At 51.7% G+C, this 19,141-nt stretch overlaps 1 long non-coding RNA gene across 5 annotated transcripts in view; it reads right to left on the reverse strand.

Moving 5' to 3' along the window:
* LOC103350402 (uncharacterized) overlaps nucleotides 1-19,141 on the reverse strand; it is a 108,051-nt gene that overhangs the window by 78,403 nt on the left and 10,507 nt on the right. For 2 of the 5 annotated variants that reach the window (XR_007908727.2, XR_007908726.2), the window contains exons 2-4: nucleotides 13,222-13,348; nucleotides 12,967-13,107; nucleotides 9,214-11,284 (exon numbers count right to left, since the gene is read on the reverse strand). This is a non-coding gene — a long non-coding RNA (uncharacterized lncRNA). Of the gene's footprint in view, nucleotides 1-5,072; nucleotides 8,128-9,211; nucleotides 11,298-12,966; nucleotides 13,108-13,221; nucleotides 13,349-19,141 lie in introns of those variants that run through there. The other 3 variants (XR_007908729.2, XR_007908728.2, XR_007908730.2) reach the window with 3 other exon arrangements.

Below are 19,141 nucleotides of genomic sequence, written 5' to 3' on the forward strand. Positions count from 1 at the left end.
TCCGGTGCCCCAACTGGGGCCAGAACCTGGGGTGCTGGCGCCGCAGGCAGAGGATTAGTCTAGTGAGCCACGGCGCCGGCTAAAACTCAAGTATTTACCATATACTTGCCATTGTCCTTCCTTTTGCTCCCCACGCCTGTAGCTCTGAGTTTGATGTTCTCGTTTTGATTCCCAGTACTGCCTGTTTCGAGCTTCTTTGGAACCAGGGTATTATCGATTTCGTTAGCCTTTTCAGTAAACAGATACGGCTATGCTGATCCCTTCTAGCTTCTGTTTGGCTTCCCCTTCGTTGCTTTCTACGGTTACCTTTATGACTGTTTCTATTTCCTTTGGTCTGTTTCATGGTTGATGATGTTTCCCTAATTTCTTGACACAGATTGTAAGTTCATTAACTGTCATCTCTACATGCTTCCAAGGATATAGCCTCCTCTATAAATCCAAATTTTACTACCTACCACCATTTTGAATGAAATATTGTTTTTATTCGGTTAAAAATACTGTTGCATTTCCATTGTAGGCTTTGTTTTATTTAGACTAATGCTACGTATTTTGCAAACTAAGTTATCCCTTTGCTATTCATTTTCAACTCGATAGCATTGTGGCCAAAATACACCCTCTGAGAGATTTCAATCCTTTTAAATGTCTTCGGGCTTGCTTTAGGGTTCCGTGTATGCAATTTTCATACATTTCTTATGGGTACTTAAAAATAATGGGTACTCCACAAAATGCTGGGCACAGTATTGTACAGAAACTGCCCACACAACTTCCTTCTGCTGAGAGACCTCCAGGGATCACACCGCCTCCTGCTTACATCCGTGTTCCAGTGAAGTCTTTAAGCAGGTCGCCTGGGCCACACAGCTAACCACAAGGCAGAGCCAGGGCCTCCGCTGCCAAAGCAATTCTGTTTTCTTTTCCTCATACTATACTTTTCTCAAGACTTTGTTGGGGGGTCGGTGCTGTGGCGCAGCGGGTTAATGCCCTGGCCTGTGGTGCCGGCATCCCATATGGCCGCCGGTTCTAGTCCAGGCTGCTCCTCTTCTGATCCAGCTCTCTGCTATGGCCTGGGAAAGCAGTAGAAGATGGCCCAAGTCCTTGGGCCTCTGCACCTGCATGGGAGACCTGGAAGAAGCTCCTGGCTCCTGGCTTCGAATTGGTGCAGCAATGGCCATTGTGGCCAACTGGGGAGTGAAACAGCGGATGGAAGACCTCTCTCTCTCTCTCTCTCTCTCTCTCTCTCTCTCTCTCTCTCTCCTCTCTCTGTGTAACTCTAACTTGGAAATAAATAAAGAAACCTTTTAAAAAAGGCTGCATTTAAACTGTCTATCAGACCTGCCCACATACAATATACACCCCCCAAAAAAAATCAAGCACACTTTTGCATATAGAAGCAGAAATCCTCTATATCATCAAATCAAATGCGGCAAAGTGTTAGAATAATAAACAACGGGCTTTCAGAGAGCAGACAGCTGAGCTGAAGGTTGCAGAGGTGAGAAGCTGATCTGCCAAAAGCTCTCCCAGTGCCTTGGGCACCGACGACTGTGTTTACGTTGGAAACAGCATTCACTAACTGGTCGGTTCAGCTGACTGCTCAGGAAAGTGGCAGGCAACAGAAACAGATGTACCAGGGCAGGAGTCTGGTGCAGTGGTTAGATCATGACCTGAGCACCTGAGTGAGAGGGCCTGGCTGGAGTCCTGTCTGCACTTTGAAGGAATTTTTTAAAAATTTATTTGACAGGTTGAGTTAGAGATAGTGAGAGAGAGAGAGAGAGAGACAAAGAGAAAGGTCTTCCTTCTGTTGGTTCACCCCCCAAATGGCCGCTACGGCCAGCGCTGTGCCAATCCGAAGCCAGAAGTCAGGTGTTTCCTCCTGGTCTCCCGTGCAGGTGCAGGGGCCCAAGCGCTTGGGCCATCTTCTACTGCTTTCCTAGGCCATAGCAGAGAGCTAGATCAGAAGTGGAGCAGCTGGGACTTGAATCAGCACCCATACGGGATGCTGGCACTACAGGTGGGGGCTTTACCCACTACACCACAGTGCTGGCCCCTAATGAGGTATTCTAATACATGAATACAATTATATTGCTCAAATCAGTCATTAGCATTTCCACATTTCCCTATTATATCATTTATTCATGTGGGCTCCTCCTGTCTTCATGTTTTTTTAAGATTTGTTTAATTATTTGAAAGGCAGAATTGGAGAGAGAGAGAGAGAGAGAGAATCTTCCATTTGCTGATTCACTCCCCAAATGGCCACAATGATTGGGCTGGGCCAGGCCAAATTTAGGAGCCAGGAGCTTCTTTTGGGTCTCCCATGTGAGTTCAGGGACCCAAGGACTTTGACCATCTTCTACTGCTTTCCTAGGCCACAACAGAGAGCTGGATTGGAAGTTGAGCAGCTGGGGCTAGAACCAGCACTCATGGGATGCCAGCATTGCTGGCCGTGGCTTTAATCACTGTGCAGTCCTCTTCCAGTCCTTCATAAAACATGTACAAGACTATTGTGAATGACAGCCACGACTGTGCCACAGGACATCAGGTTCAGTGAAAGAAGCCAGACACAGATACAAATACTACATGTCCTTTCTCATATGTGGAAACTGAAAAAGTCGGTCTGAAAGCTAAACGGGAATTACCAGAGACTCCCAGGGAGTACAGGCAGACAGCAGGAGGCTGGGTAATGGGTACCAAGACACAAATAGATAGGAGAAATTAATTCTAGCGTTCCTCCCTTTTAGTGCTACAAATTACATTTCAGGGAACATGTCCCTGCCTAACTCTTTTCCCACACTTTCCATATTTCCTTTGGTCCTATTTTTAGAAGTAGACTTAGTATACCAACTGTTGAGACATATTTTGAGTCCTTAATGCACATCAGAACTCTTGATGTGCTGGGCCTAAGCGCTCTATTAACAGCTGGCATCAGTTTCCACCAGCAGGGTCCAGCCACGCCCTCCTTAGCACATCCTTGGTAGCATTTAAGTGTTCTTTTCTTGACCTGTGTTAATCCAGTGGGTCAAAATTGGCATCATAGCGTTCTTTTAACTTGATGAACTTGAGTAGAGATAAACCTTAAAATCTGCCGCCTTCCAGAAAGCTCTCCACACATTGATTTTTCTCCATGCAAAGCGTGTGCATGGGAGACATGCAGTCTGGGGCCGGCCAGGAGCCAAGTACCTGGCTGGCCCAACGACAGAGAGCCAGAAACCTGAGTACCCTGGTGCAGAACCACTTTCCTAATGACTGGGCCTCTGGTGGATGCAGATGCAGGATAAGCCCAGGAAAGGATCAAGTGAAAAGGCCATATGTGAGGTCTCCTAATTGCCACAGCACTGGAAACACTATTACACTTGTTTTTAATCTCCCTGCTCTCCATTCGGCTCGTTCCTTTTAATTTTCCTAAATGGCCCGGCCGTTGCTGTTGAGAAGGTATTTAATATGGGTGAGGATTTAGCTGTTCCTCCAGGAACAGGCTGGGCCACTGCTTTGGAAATGTCATCTTGATTTGCTGCTTCCCCACTAAGTAAGAGACTTAATAGGGCTTAGGAGATGAATCGGGGCGGGGGAAACCTCCCTAATGAAATGGCCCAGGGCCTCGCCCACTGCCGTGGCTCTGGGGACAGCTGCCCCCTGGAGCAGGAGCTACTGACAAGAAAGGAGTCTGGAACCTGAATGACTCTCCTTGCCATCCCCCTCCCCCACCCTGGCTCTAGCCACTCGGAGCCCCTGGTCCGCACTGGCTGCCTGGCTCATGTCTCTTTCTCTCTCGTCTCCCGCTGCCCCACCGCCATCACCTGTTTCTCTCTGGGGCAGGTAAGTCTCCAAGATCGCCCAGCACCTCTGCTAACAGTGATGCCACCGTGTGAGAACTACCTGTTGGCTTCTGTGTTTCCTTCCTCCTCCGTTTACTTCAAACCGAGACATTTTTGAGAACATAGGTTGTGTCTGGTTTGCTACCCTTGGTGCTGAACAGAGTGTTCATTCCTGAAAAGATGCTCCATAAGCCACTGGTCAATGAATAAACGGATGGCTCTTGGATGAGCCTTAGTAAGACCTTTAACATGCTTCTCTAGAAAGTCAGCTGTGGGGCCAATGCTGTGCCCTAGCAGGTTAAGTTGCTGCCTGCCATGCTGGCATCCCAAATGAGTGCTGGTTCAAATCCCAGCTGCTCCATTTCCGATCCAGCTCTCTTCTATGGCCTGGAGAAGCAGTAGAAGAAGGCCCAAGTGCTTGGGTACCTGCACCTGCGTAGGAGACCCAGAAGAAGCTCCTGACTGCTAGCTTCAGATCAGCTCATCTTTGGCTGTTACAGCCAATTGGGACCAATTGAACCAATGGATGGAAGACCTCTCTCTCTCTGCTTCTCCTTCTCTCTGTGTGTAACTCTGCCTTTCAAATAAATAAATATTTAAAAAAAAGGAAAAAGTCAGCCGTGCCTCAGTCTTCTTTTTTTTTTAACATTTATTTAATAAATATAAATTTCCAAAGTACAGCTTTTGGATTACAGTGGCTTTTTCCCCCCATGATTTCCCTCCCACCCACAACCCTCCCATCTGCTGCTCCCTCTCCCATTCCATTCACATCAAGATTCACTTTCAATTATCTTTATATACAGAAGATCAATTTAGTATATACTAAATAAAGATTTTAACAGTTTGCACCCGCACAGAAACACAAAGTATAAAGTACTGTTTGAGTACTAGTTATAGCATTAATTCATATTGTACAACACATTAAGGACAGAGATCCTACATGGAGAGTAAGTGCACAGTGACTCCTGTTGTTGACTTAACAAGTGACACTCTTGTTTATGGCGTCAGTAATCACCCTAGGCTCTTAACATGAGTTGTCAAGGCTATGGAAGCCTTTTGAGTCATAGTCAAAGTGGAAGTTCTCTCCTCCCTTCAGAGAAAGGTACCTCCTTCTTTGATGGCCCGTTCTTTCCACTGGGATCTCATTCGCAGAGATCTTTCTTTTAGGGTGTTTTGTTTTTTTTTTGTTTTTTTTTTTTTTTTTTTTTTTTTTTTTTGCCAGAGAGTTTTGGCTTTCCATGCCTAAAATACTCTCATGGGCTCTTCAGCCAGATCCAAATGCCTTAAGGGCTGATTCTGAGGCCAGAGTGCTGTTTAGGACATCTGTCATTCTATGAGTCTGCTGTGTATCCCGCTTCCCAGTTGGATCGTTCTCTCCTTTTTAATTCTATCAGTTAGTATTAGCAGACACTAGTCTTGTTTATGTGATCCTTTTGACTCTTAATCCTATCATTATGATCAATTGTGAACTGAAACTGATCACTCTGACTAGTGAGATGGCATTGGCAGATGCCACCTTGATGGTATTGAATTGGAATCCCCTCGTGCCTCAGTCTTCTTAGCCATCAAGCAGGGACACGGATTCCGGCTGGAGGCTGAAGGGTACTTCCAGAGGCACTGCTTGTTTTCACAGTATACAGCTGTGCAGGCGGTGTACTTCCCACGACTGTCTGAACAAGATGGTAAATAGCATCTCGGACGAGGCCTGAGCTCAGCCTACCAAGCCCTGTGCCTTAGCTCACGGCTGTGCCAGTCTCCCCGTATCACCAAAGAGGCACTGATCAACGACATGGGAGGATTAACTTGGTCATTCTGTATCAGCCTCTGTCACTGGCTGCCCAAACTGCTGACTCCACAGCATCTACCAGGTCCAATGATCCAATCAGCAGGCTGCTTGCACTACCACATGAATCTTCTTCAAAGTGTTCTCATGTCCTGGACCCCATTCAGTCTTCCTTACTCTCTATAACTGGAGCAGGCTAGTATCCCAGCTATGACAAATGCAATCCCCACAACCCAAAGAAACCTACCAAGCTTGTGCTGCTTCTGTTGAAAGAGGCAAGAGGCAGGAATTACCCTTTGGAAGGCACATTCCAACATGCCTATGACCACTGAACCCCTAAAGATTTCATTTACATAAAAGGCCACTGTATCCTTATAGGATTTACCTCCAACCATAGGGAGAACATGTGGTATACCAGCACCTCCAATCTATGTGCCATGTCTTGATCATCCAACTAAACTACAACACAGTTGTCAATACAGTGAACCAACGTGATGCTCTCAAGAAGGCCTTGGTCTCTTTGGACTGTGCTGCAACACAGGGTGAGAGGCCTGGGGCGTGCCCATGACTGTGTTCCCAGGGAATTCACTCCGGCTCCATGATGGCAGAGCATGGCTGCCAGAGTGGTGTTAACAGATCATTCTCTCACACAAGGACAGCCCATCTGGCCCAGCAGCTGCAACAGCGCTATACTTGGTGTCAAAATAAAGTAAAAGTCTAGTTGAGACCCAAGTTTAATGGCTGTTGGTTTGTCAAACAAGCAACCTGATCCAGCAAAGTCTAGGGGAGCTCTTGGGGATAAGGTGCAAGAAAAGATAAGCAGGGAAGAAACAAAGCCAGCAGACGTTTCCCGAGTGTGTTGACTGCCGACATTTGAGTTTTCCTGCTGTGTAAGCATTGGAAGTGATCTGCGGCACTCACGTGACGTGGGTTTCAGGGCTATGTCATTCAGGTGCCTCTGCTGAGTGCCTGGGGTCCCTGCCTTGGGATGAGGATATCAGGCTGCTTTGCAATGCGCCTGGGTCAGGATTTGTCATCCAGTTGGGTCAGACCAGTTTCACTAGGCTGGTGACCAGGTCAGAGTTTTGTATGGGTTAGGTAGGTGGTTGCCCATCAGAATCCAACATGGTGTTGCTGGTGTCTGCCTGGGGGATCAAATAGGGGTATGGCACACTGTAGGTTTCTGAAAGTAGCAGTCTCTGCCAGTCTGCCCAGGATGCAGTATCACTGTTTAATGCACCATCTTGGCCTGGGAGGAGGGTGGGTTCTGAGCCTTCCACTTGGTCTTTCTCACTACCACAGTGGTTACCTGACAGCTCAAGGGTCTACTGTGAGGGTTCTGCCAGCCACCAAGCAGCTCCACTCCAATTACACTCTGGGCCTGGGAAATGACCACCAGATGGACCCACGGACCCAGTGGACCCACTGTGAGCAGATCCAGGCCAGGACTCCACGGATGACACAGACTTCAATGTCCCCATTATGGGGTCCCTGGGTTTTAATGTCAGTTCAGAGCCTGTGAAAAGTCTGAAACTTTTTTCAGATCTTTGAAGATCTGAGTATAGTTCCCAGCACACGATTACCTAATGAAATGACCATGAGGGCACCTTGGGACAGGTCTGGGGTAATTCCCATGGAGCAAGGTCACTCCAGAGAAGCAGTGTCCTGTCTCAGAGGTATGTAGCTGTTCCACAGTTACTAGGGTTTGGATCTGAGAACAGGTCCAGGAACAGAAAATGGGCAGTGATCAATACTTCCGACTGCACTGGTTTCCCTCAGCCCGGTCAATCATCCTTGATTTACCTTTATTACATGTACATTAAACAGTACCTTTGTTAGCTATCATCTTGGGCCACTTTGCTACCATAACAGAAGACCCGAGACAGGGTGTATTAGTTTTTTGTTATAACAATGACGCACCTAAGGCTAGCTACTTACAAAGGAGAGGCTTTTTTGGTTTATGATTTTTGAAGTTCACAGTCCATGAGTAGGTAGATCCCCGTTTGTCCATCCAGCTGATGAGGCCACAAGATGGCAATGGCAGAGTGTGTGAAATCAGAGAGAGAGAGAGAGAGAGAGAGAGAGAGAGAGAGAAGCCCAAATTCGGCTTTCATCAACAGCCCTCTCACAGTATCTACCTTCCAAAGGCAGCCTCTAGTGACCTAAGGACCTCCCACAAGGCCCACCTCCCAGACACCATACTTGGATCAAGCCTCCATCCTCTTGCCACCATCAGTCCATGACTCTGAGACTTAACTGTCTAACATGAGTTCAGGAGTCATGTCCTATCCAACCTTCACACTGGGCACACAGACTATAGGTATAGTTGGCTCATGGTTCTGGATGCTGGGAAGTCCAAGAGCAGAGTTCAGATAGGGTTCTTGGCTCAAGGCTGCTTTAATCCAAGGCAGAAAGTAGAAAGGAGGGGCCAGTGCTGTGGCGTAGCGGGTAAAGCTGCCACCTCCAGTGCTGGCATCCCTTATGGGTGCCGGTCTGAGTCCCGGCTGCTCCACTTCCGATCCAGCTCTCTGCTGTGGCCTGAGAAAACAGTAGAAGATGGCCCAAGTCCTTGGACCCCTGCACCTGCATGGGAAGACCCGGAGGAAGCTCCTGGCTCCTGGCTTTGGATTGGCGCAGCTCCAGCCATTGCAGTCAATTGAGGAGTGAAACAGCGGATGGAAGATCGATCTCTCTCTCTCTCTCTCTCTCTGCCTCTCCTCTCTTTAAAAAAAAAAAAAAAAAAAAGGCCAGCCTCAATTTAGAACAACCCCTCTCTTGATAAGGGATCAGGTCCCTGTGAGAGCCAGAACTCATGCAGCAAGGGCTTTAATTCATTCACGAGGGCCCCAGCCCATAATCCAAAGACCTCCCCTAGCATGTATCTCCCAATACGCCTCATTGCGGAATTACAATTCCAGCACATGAGCCTTCCCGGGACATTCAAACCATAGCACAGTCTTACAGGGACACTGAGGTCCATTAACTGCCTCTGCAGTATTATGCTGGCGGGGCCCTCCTGCTGCCACTCGGGCATGGCCAGTCATCACCATAGTTATACCCACCTGACTTCTGATGGTTAAACACTGCCACTTGGCTCCTATCATTTCCCCATTGCTACAAAGGAGACAGTGCTGCTGCCGCATTGCTCGATGCCAGTCCTGGGCCCCTGGGCTTCTCCATCATGCAAGCACCCCTCGCTGTGCATTCCTGATCACTCTGGAAAGTGTGCTCCTGGCCCTCCCACAGAACATGACCAACTCTTCCCAACCTTCCATCGTACATCCACTCTGGGCCCTAAGTCTTTTGATCCTGCTGGGCTGCCTGCCCCAGCAGGCTGTCATGTCTACATCACTTGGTGTAGGTTGGCATTTTTGCTGAGTTTCTTTTTTTTTTAAGATTTATTTTTATTTATTTGGAAGAGACTTACAGAGAGAGGTAGAGACAGAGAGAGAGGTCTTCTATCCACTGGTTCACTCCCCAGATGGCTGCAACGGCTGGAGCTGCGCCGATCCGAAGCCAGGAGCCAGAAGCTTCTTCTGGGTATCCCACATGGGTGCAGGGGCCAAGGACTTGGGCCATCTTCTGTTGCTTTTCCAGGCCATAGCAGAGAGCTGGATTGGAAGAGGAGCAGCCAGGACTAGAACCGGTGCCCATATGGGATGCCAGCACTTCAGGCCAGGGCGTTAACCCGCTGCACCACAGCGCCGGCCCCACTGAGTTTCTAAAAGCAATCCTGGTGGCATATCAGCACCATCTTCTGGGGTTCTTCCCAGGATATCCAATTCCGAATGTGCCACCATATCAATAAACTCTTCCACTAATCAGCTTTGTATTCCAGCTCCCTTGACACAGCACCTGGGTCCTATCCCATGTTAACTCTCCCAACGCCCTCCCCCTCCATCAGGACAGAACTCTTGTCCTCCTTAGCAGGTGCACAGCACTTCCCATGGGAACCTTCTGGAATCTGGCCCTTGTCATGGGTCTGCCTGGCAGCAGGAGAGGTGGAGATGGGTCCCAAGGAGGTTAAGCATTGTTTATAAAGTCACCCCACAACGATGCTAGCTGAGTTGCTGGTGGCACAGATGATTATCATGGCTCCAGGGCTGCCCTCACCCCGCTGCCTAAAGGGCCACAGCTCTCCTGTGGACTCCCATGATCTTGCCACCCAACTGGCTGAACAAGATCTGGCAGAAACAAAAGGCACAGGGACTTAGCTCACACCCTGGACAGGTGGCTTTTCAGAGGGGAGGAAGGATAGCATTTAGACGCTGGCTCTGCTTCTCCCTCCCCAGGAAGCAGTGGGAGAGTCACCTCACCTCTCTTAACCTCCCAAGGCATTTTTACAAGGTTTAAATGAGATGGGATGTGCAGGGTCCTTAGCCCTGGGCCTGGCGTGTGGTGGCTGCTCACTGCCTAGGGGACAGCAGTGAGCACCTCATGCTACATGAGGGTCAGGACCTGTCACTCTGGGACAGAGGTGAAGGGAGGGCCCAGATGTGTTAGAGGCATGGACAGTAGTGGGTGCCCTGGAGGAGCATCCCAGCATGCCCCAGGCTGCAGGGTTTTCTGGGCCTCCCTTGTCCCTGTTCTCAGAAGAGAGAAGACAGTCTATGACCACGGATGAGCGTGGCCTCCACGAGGGGACCACTGGCCCCCGCAGTGTCCTCCCTCCCCAGCAGCCTGCCCAGCTCCTGTGCTGCCCTCAAGGTTCAACTCGGGTGCCACCACCCCCGTGAGCACACAAAACACCCTCCGCTTCTGTCTGCTCTGCACTGACCATGCAGCCGCAACCCCAAATCAGACCATGAGCTCCAGAGGGCAGAACCAGGGCCAGCGCAGGCCTGGCAGAGAAAGGAGGCTCCAAGGCATGTGCCCAGCAGATGAACAAATGTGTGGCGGGGTGGTACTGGCAGTTCTTTAATTGTTCTCTGCTCCCCCTCTATTGATTCACACGGTAACTGTTGACCACTGGCCAGAAGGCCTACTGCCTGAAAATGGAGGCTTGGGTCTCTCTTCGGGTCTTCCCCAGGGCACCGAGCACCCTGGAGAGCACATGGCACATGCTCGGGAAAGCCTTGCAGTAAATGCTTAGACTTCCTCAGGCTCCCCAGCGCAGCAGATTTGGCTGCTGCTCCATGAAATATCTCACACCCTGATCTTCACGTCAGTGGCCACTGCAGAGCCCAGGCACCCAGCTTGGCTGCCGCTGTGCAGGTCAAGGTTGTTCCAGCAGGAAGAGGTGATCGGGTGAATGCATTGGGCAGAAGCTGCAGGAATTCCCGCAGCACCTGTGCCTAACGCAAGTGGAACATGTGCCTGGAGATGCCATTCGCACTGCTCGTCTGTAGATGGCCCTGGGGTCTTGGCTGCTAGATCGAGTATCCACTTGTCCATCTGTCTTCAGGCATCTCCCCTCAGATCTCATTAGCCCCTGCCAGCACTGGGTCCCTTCCCTATTCACAGAGATGAAACCGGCGCAGCAGCTGTTCTGTTTCCTGGGACCTGATGTCCCGAAGGGGAGCGATGCCCATTCATGAGTGTGCTAACAGGCACTCACAGACTGCGGGATGCACAGTTCCTTGCAGTCTTTGCTGATCTCACTGTGCATCCATCCCCAGGCATGGCTCTGGTTTCCGGGACCTAGCTCCGCGGGGACCACTGGAAACATCAACAGTTGTGCAACCCTCGAGTCTGCCTGCACAGATGGGCTGTTTTCAGGGACCACACAAAAACACTGCCTTCAGATGCCTCTGACCAGCTACTGACACACTGCACCTGTGCCCGCCTGCTTAGCCCAAAACAAGGGGTGCAGCTTGTGGCATTCATGGAATGTCTCACCTGGCTGTGCCCATCACTCCAAACGAGAAGCCCTGGCATCCCCAGATTGCTCCTCCCCCACCTGCCTGTCTGGGTTAACTCAAGCACCCAGCATGGGCCAGGTCCTGGGATCATGTAATTCAGTGCTCAACATTTACGAAATATAAAGTAATGCTCAGAAAGAGTCTACTGAGTATTGGTGCCATTTTGCAGATAAGAAAACTGAGACTCCAAGAGGTTATGTGGCTTTCCCAGGGGCATGCAGTAATGAAACCAAGATTTAGATGCGAGCCCTTCTTGGTCCGACTCCTGCCCTGTTATACTCTCCTAATTACATGGGAACGTCACACGTAGCTGACCACCACCGCCTTCTCGTGAACCTCCATGCGCACCTGTCTAGTCTCCCCGGCCACCCAAAGCCAGGGGACAGCCTTGGCCCAGAGCCCTCCCTCAACCCAGGTGGCCGCTGAGTCCTTTCCATCCTCCTCCCCTCCCTGAGAGATCACTGGGCTCCCAGCACACCCTTCCCACCCCCACCCTCCCCATCTTGCCATGTCTCAGCCACTCCCCCCAAAAACCCCAAACCTCTTGCTTCTCAGTACCAGTCCTGCTGGCTCCAAAGTGAGCCTGGGCATCTCACAACTCCGCAGATGCCGGTTCCTAGGCCTCCTGCAAGAGCCGGTACGAACATCACCTCCAATGGGAAGCCCTCCTGGCTCTCCTAGACAGGGAGAGGTATCCATCCTTTGGTCTCACACAATATCTCATGTCCTTTGCCCCTCACCAGGTGTCATAGTTGTGTGTGTATGCAGGCTCACCTCTGGTGCCCTTTTACCTGTGATCAGGGGAGTGTCTCCTAGTGTGACTTCCAAAAGCACCAATACTTTTTTCCTGTAAGGAGATGGCCCCATGCAAACGCTATATGAACTCAGTGCCAACTATTGGACATTACCATATCTAAACCGTGGGCTACTGCTTTTCTCCTTGGCAGTGGCAGATGCCAGACAGTCTCCAAGGAAGACCACTGCATTAATGCAAAATGATCTGAAAATCTGCGAAACACAGTCATTACCTTTGGGATTCTGGGCACAAGCGACAGAAACCAAGGCACATGTTTTCCATCCCTTGTGCCTCCACCATCACACACAGATAAGTAGGTCCTTGTGACCTTAAATCCAGCTTGCAAATGTTCAAAGACTGCCTGTCATTGCTGCTCCTCGGAAGATGTGCACAGCTCGCCCTTTCAAGTGCAAATGTCGGCAGAACCCCAGACTGGGAACAACCCAAGCCAGCCAGGCTGCAGGCTGCAGGCTGCAGCCCGCCTCGGGCTGCTGTCCTCACTTGTAGGCAGGCAGCTCTCCCCAGAAGCGCACCTGATGAGCACCTGGTCCCACCATGCAGGACCCAGCCCACATCTGGGGAGAAAGGATGGCAGGACCTGGGAGCCATGGGGGCCCCTGAGAAGTGTGTAGGACCACTAGACAGAGGCTGATGGCGTCCTGTGACCAGGCACACGGGCTTGGAGCTCACACCTGGTTGGATCCTGGTCCTGCCACTCACCTGCCACGGAGCCCCTGGGAAGTCATCACATCCCTTCAGCCTCGGCTCTTTCAGCTGTGACGTGGGAACAGTGACACCTTCCTGGGAGGGCTGTCATGGTGATTACATCAGAAACTGAACTTGGAACATTTAACCTGGTCCCTGGCACACAGCAAACACAAAATCAAAACCGGGGTCAGTGAGTGAGACACAGAAGGGCTTCGGCTTTGGGGGCTGGGGACTGGGGGCTATTTCCAGCAGGAGTTATTAACTCACCAACGGTGTTGCTGGGATGAACTCAAGATTCACAGGACGACAGGGTGACTGTGCCCACTGACTGCTCCCACTTCCATCCACTCAGAGCAGGCCCCCCAACTCCTGTCCATGGCTCAGGAGCCACAAACTGAGAAACAGCAAAAGGAAGAAAGGCCCTTGTCAGAATTGTGTCTAAAATCGCAGTGTAACTTGTTCTGAATGAAGATCTGAACCCTTGAGGCCCACGCCCAGGCCTGGCACATGGCTGCTGAGGTGTGGTGGCATCCCAGGTCACAGATGCTGAGGCAGAGGCGGAGAGCACGCAGGTCATTTGCCTGGTGTCACACAGACATTGTGAGGCAGAGAACTGAAGCCAGGTCCGTGTATCTGCACAGCCCATAGTCTCTTGCTGCGGTGAGCCCCCTGCGGAACCATTTAGATAAACGACCCCACCAGCTCTGCACGGAGCCCTCACAGGGCAGTGAACGGGAGCCCTTTCTCAACCTCAGTGGTGCTTCCGTGCCCTCCAGAGCCGCATAGCTCTTCCTTCTCGGGGTCTCCTCGCTGCTTGCACCAAGCCAGCCCACTCCTTCTGCTAAACTTCATTTTACATGAAAGTCTTTTTGCATTATCACACCCCATATCACTTCCTATAATTAAAGTAATTAATTACTAAAAGTGTAAGTTCATCTCCATATCAGTTAAAACCAGCTTGCTCTGATGCATACCATTCCTAGTGAGGCTTTGTTGATTTTTAATTTTTTATTTATTTGATTTATTAGAGACAGACCAACAAAGAGTTTGCATTCACCAGCTCCCCCCGCTCCGCTAGAAGCATCATTCTCTCAAACATGTGTATATGCCTCTATCTATGCATAAGCAACATTTTATTATAGAAACTTGTTTTTATTAAGTTTCAAGACCAAAAGGAGAAAGAACAGCATCATGAACCCCCATGTACCCACCACCCAGCTCCAACATCACCAAAATCATGGCTAGCCCTGTCTCATCCGAATCTCACCCAATTCCCCACCCCCACACCCGCTTTAAAGTGCATCAGGACGTCACACCGTTTCATTCATGCACACAACATTCATAACAACAGTAACCACTCAAAAAGCTTCTGCCAGATGCCAGGCAGGTAAAGCTTCGCAGACACACATAGCCCTGGGCAGCCTGCAACCATTCTCGCCTCACCGAGGGCACAGCGCATGCACAGACGCAAAAGCCACTCACCCCAGCCCCACAGCTGGGGAGTGGCGCAGCCGGCACTTGAACTCCGGCAGCCTGTGCGCCCTCACCACCTGCACAGCATCACCTGGCAGCACAGACAGCCCTGCTTCTCGGCCCAGGTGAGGGCCACTCCCAGTGACCACTCCCAGTGAGCTTCCTGCAGCTCATGTGCAGTCTGTCCCAGCACCCCTGCCACATCACCAATCACCATCAGGTGCCCTCAAGACACAAGGCAAGAGGTGGGGCACTGAGGGCAGAGCAAGGCTGGGTGTGAGCCTGCACTGCCTGGCACTGGCGAGACAGATACCGGTGCACGGCAGCTGGAGGGCTCGAGGACAAGTCAGCCCTGGACAGTCATTTGCGACTTGTCACTCGCTGTGCCTTCACGCAGGCGCTGATTTCTCCGAAGCCTTGTTTCCTGGGCATGCGGCTGCCGCTGGGGTCGTCCTTGGCTGTGCCACGCCATCGGGCGGGGAGGAATGCCTTTTGTCTTGATTGAAACTCTCCGTGTTCGTTTGCTTGCAGCAGCACGCAGGGCCTTGGTTCTAAGAGGGGGTGAAAGGGCTTACATGTCTCCAAAGGGTTCCGAGACATGGGATTTCTCAAGAGAGAAAGGGTGATGATTTCAGGGGCGAGGAATCAAAAGCACATGTACCGCCTTTCTCGGCGCAGACAGAGTGACTCGAAAACCAGGGGAAGAAAGCGTTAGGAAAAACAGTTTTGAGTTTCGTTGAACCAACATCGGAAAAATGCAGCAAGACCCTATCCAAATCCAAAGCAGAACCGTGTCCTTCCACCTCTGCGGGGAACTCCTCCGGGCTGGAAACCGGGTCCCCCGGGCCACCGGAAGTGCCCCGCCTCAACAGAGCGCCTCCCCCACTTCCTTCTGACAGGCAAGCAGATGCTCCCCGAGTCACGATGCCCGGCCCAACCGCCTAAGGCGGGGCTGCAGGGAGGCCGCGCGTGGCTGGTGGTTCCCCTGTACCCACTGCTCCCCTCGCTTGTCTGCAGCACCTCACATTATCACGTTCAGGGGCCAGAGGATGGGCGGGCACTCGGCTGGGTGGGATCCGTTAGGAAAAAGACGCTAAACAGGTTCGGAGACTATCTGGGGATGCGGAGGTGGGAGGCCACATGCAGGCGATACGTCAGGCTCCACAAGAACAGGAGGCACCCTTGGGAGACCGCTGGGTTTCCTTAGCTCTGGAAATCTTGTCATAGTCTTCCTCAGTCTCCTCTTACTGCTGTCAGCTGTCCCCTAGAGAGCCCCGGCTGCCCTGCTTCTGGAACCTTCTTTTTTTTTATTAATTAAAGATTTATTTATTTATTTAAAAGTCAGAGTTACACAGAGAGAGGGGAGGCAGAGAGAGATAGAGAGGTCTTTGGTTCACTCCCCAATTGGCCACAACGGCTAGAGCTGCGCTGATCCGAAGCCAGGAGCCAGGAGCTTCTTCTGGGTCTCCCATGTGGGTACAGGGGCCCAAGTACTTGGACCATCTTCTGCTTTCCGAGGCCACAGCAGAGAGCTGGATTGGAAGTGGAGCAGCCAAGACTAGAACCAGTGCCCATATGGGATGCCGGCACTTCAGACCAGGGCGTTAACCCGCTGCGCCACAGCACCGGCCCCATGGAACCTTCTTAACCTGTGCCTCTTCCCTTCCTGCCTGCCACCAGAAAGCAGAGGATCTGATTGGGTCCCATTGGCCCTGCTGCCCGATCCTGAGTCTCTATGGACAGCATCCACCTTGCTGGCCTACGAGGGGGCTGCCCTTGGCTGAGCCTCAGGGCCTGCTCCAGTTAGCTGTGGCCAGAACACAGCCTCCAGCCTCTGTTTAGCACAGGGCCTCAGGGATGGGAGCAGAATGGGGAATCCTGTGGATAGACTCTGTTACCCTAGACCTTGAAACAAAGGCTCAGTGGTCTTCGGTAGAGACCACAAGGAAGCCTGCAGCCCTATGGAGGCGTGCGTGCATGTGCGTGTGTGCAGGTCCATGCCAAGCTTCAATTAGGTAAACCTGTTTTGTAACTTGGCCTGGCCTTTTAAACCCCGACTGTCAAGGAAGCCTCTGCTTTCCAGGAAGCCAGCCCCATCAGCAGTTGTTTCTGCAATCATGGCTGTTATGAAACCCTTTATTTTGGAAACACATTTCAAAACAAAGCTTCTTACGCACTCAGCTTTCTCTGGGCCACTAGGAGCAAAATGGCACAGATGTTTCCCCGTGGCCCATGGCCCCGTGCATTATCCCCGCGGGTCACTCAAGTACCCGAATCCATCCTATAGTCACCACGGAAAAATGCAGAGGCGCGCTGCGGGGGTCCTGCTGTCAGCTCATCGCCAACGCCCCCCTTCAGCCGGCTCCTGCCCCACACACGGCTGAGCCACGGCACAACAGCCTGCTCCTCGGGGAATTCATTATGTAATTAGCCGTTGTTTCATCAGAGCCGGTTTCTAAAGCAACTGCTGGGCTAATACCAATTAGCAAACACTACCAGGGGAGGCAGCCGGGCCCTGACGTCAGGGCTCCCGCCTGGGAGAGGTTGCAGAAGCTGTCAGACCCCTGACGGGAGGCTGGGGCAGAGACAGGCAGCTTGTGCCCTTTGGGCCCTTCTGGAGGGGCGTTGCTCCGCAGACCGGCTGCGGCTGCGGCAGGGCCACGGACAGAAAAGGGCTTTGAGCAGGGACCACAATGGACTCTAATCCCTGCTCCAGCCATCACAGGCTGCGGGACCTTGGGCCAGCCATGCAGCCTTTTGCAACTCCGGCATCCTTTCTGTGGTCTTCTTTTTTGTGATGTACAAAGATGTTTATTGTGCCATTGTTTGAAGGAGTGAAAAAACAAACACACCTGGAAACAACCTGAATTTCTGAACCTCAGAGACTAGCTCACCATAAAATATATCTGTTCTAAGGACTATTACAGAGCTATACAAGAAAAAAAGACTGCGTATGGATTGTTCTGGAAAGATGCCCATGATAGAATGGTTGAAAAGAGTCTGTTATCGAACTGAATATGACATGATCCAGCGTCTGGGAACAAAAGCTCTTCTATGCACACACACAAGACAGCTATCTGTGAACGTGAACGTGCTGGTATAAGCGTCAAAGACAAGGACAGACCACGGAACTCAGCACCGCTCACCGTAGAGCATGGGCCTGGCAGGGAGGGGCGCCTCTGCGGCCCTGCTGGACCTGTTGTAATAGGCGGCACTGCACAGGCAAAGGAAAGCTAGGGTCAGGGAACCGCCTGGTATCTTTTAACACAAGTGATACCAGATCCTTTAAAAAAATTATTTACTTGAAAGTTAGAGAGACAGGAAGAGACAGAGAGAGAGAAAGATCTTCCATCTGCTGATTCACTCCCCAGATGACTGCAACAGCCAGGGCTGGGCCAGGCTGAAGCCAGGAGCCTGGAGCTTCCTGAGTCTCACATGTGGATACAGGGGCCCAAAGACTCAGGCCACCTCCCACTGCCTTCCCAGATGCACTAGCAGGGAGCCAGATCGGACATGGAGCCCATATGGGATGCCGGTGCTGCAGGCAGCAGCTGAACCCACGGCACCACAGCGCTGTTCCCGACCAGCTTCTTTTTTAGAGGGTTGTTTTTCTTCCACACTCCCACACAGGGCTCCGCGAGGGCTAGAGAGAAGGGGGCCAAACAGTGGGAAGCAGTGTCAGCACACAGGAGGCGCTCTGGTGCAATGTGGCCATCAGCCCTCCAGCATCAGCACGAGTCCGCAGTCCGGTGGCTCTTAGGCGAGTGGCCTGGGCTACCCAAGGGGCCCGGGAGAGGAAGAAGGCTCGGACAGAGAACACTCTTCTCAGATGCTCGCTGGGCCCTGGTCCCACTCACAGCGAGCTTGGTTCAGAAAACTCCTGCTGAGCCCCTGCTCTCAAGGAACTCACCCTGAAGGGATGTAACAGACAAGAAACACAACTGCAGCACCACTGACACAGGCAGGGCAGGGCAAGAAGGGGAGCACACAGGTGAGATCAGGGCCGACTTCCTGGAGGAGGAGATGGGGTAGTGGGGAGGGGAGCCATTTCTGGGCAGAGGGTATGAGATCAGGGCTCAGCTATAATGCTAGGAGCACACACTGCAGGTGTGGGGTCAGGAAGGTGGGTTGGCCCCTGGGAGCCTCAGAGGAGGCAGGGGCAGCCTCTAGGGAGCAGGGCATTGTGGTGGGCCCCTTAGCTTCACTCGGGAACCAGAAGGGAAAACCAATTTGACAAATGAACAAATTCTCACAGGCAGCAATCAAGTTACCTGCGAGGCAAGCTGGAAACAGCACAGCCCCTCCCTGGCCTCCTGCCTGAGGTGGATTCCATCTAAGGCCCTATGAGCCCTGTCCAGGGCCGGTCCAGCCACACAGTACTGGGTAGGGAGCCCAGCGGGGCTGCAGGGAAAGCCAGGCCTCTGCCCAAGGCGCTGTCCATGCTGTCCAGCTTGTATGCTCTACATCTGTCTCCAGTAGGCTCAGAGAACCAAAGAAACTGGACCGGGTCAGGGCGCAGGGGCACCATGACGGAAGCCATTCCCCACTCTCTATGCCTTCCCTTCCTTAGAGGTAGCCGGCCAGTCTCCCATGGACAGAACCAGGGCCTGCAGACCCGTGCCCACCAGGACATCCAGCGTCTCACAGTCACTGACAGATAAGACTGAAGAACATTCCAGAAAGATGGTAATCCAGGGTTAGAACCCCCATTTGC

This window comes from Oryctolagus cuniculus, chromosome 4 (genome assembly GCF_964237555.1).
Source record: "Oryctolagus cuniculus chromosome 4, mOryCun1.1, whole genome shotgun sequence".
NCBI lineage: Eukaryota > Metazoa > Chordata > Mammalia > Lagomorpha > Leporidae > Oryctolagus > Oryctolagus cuniculus.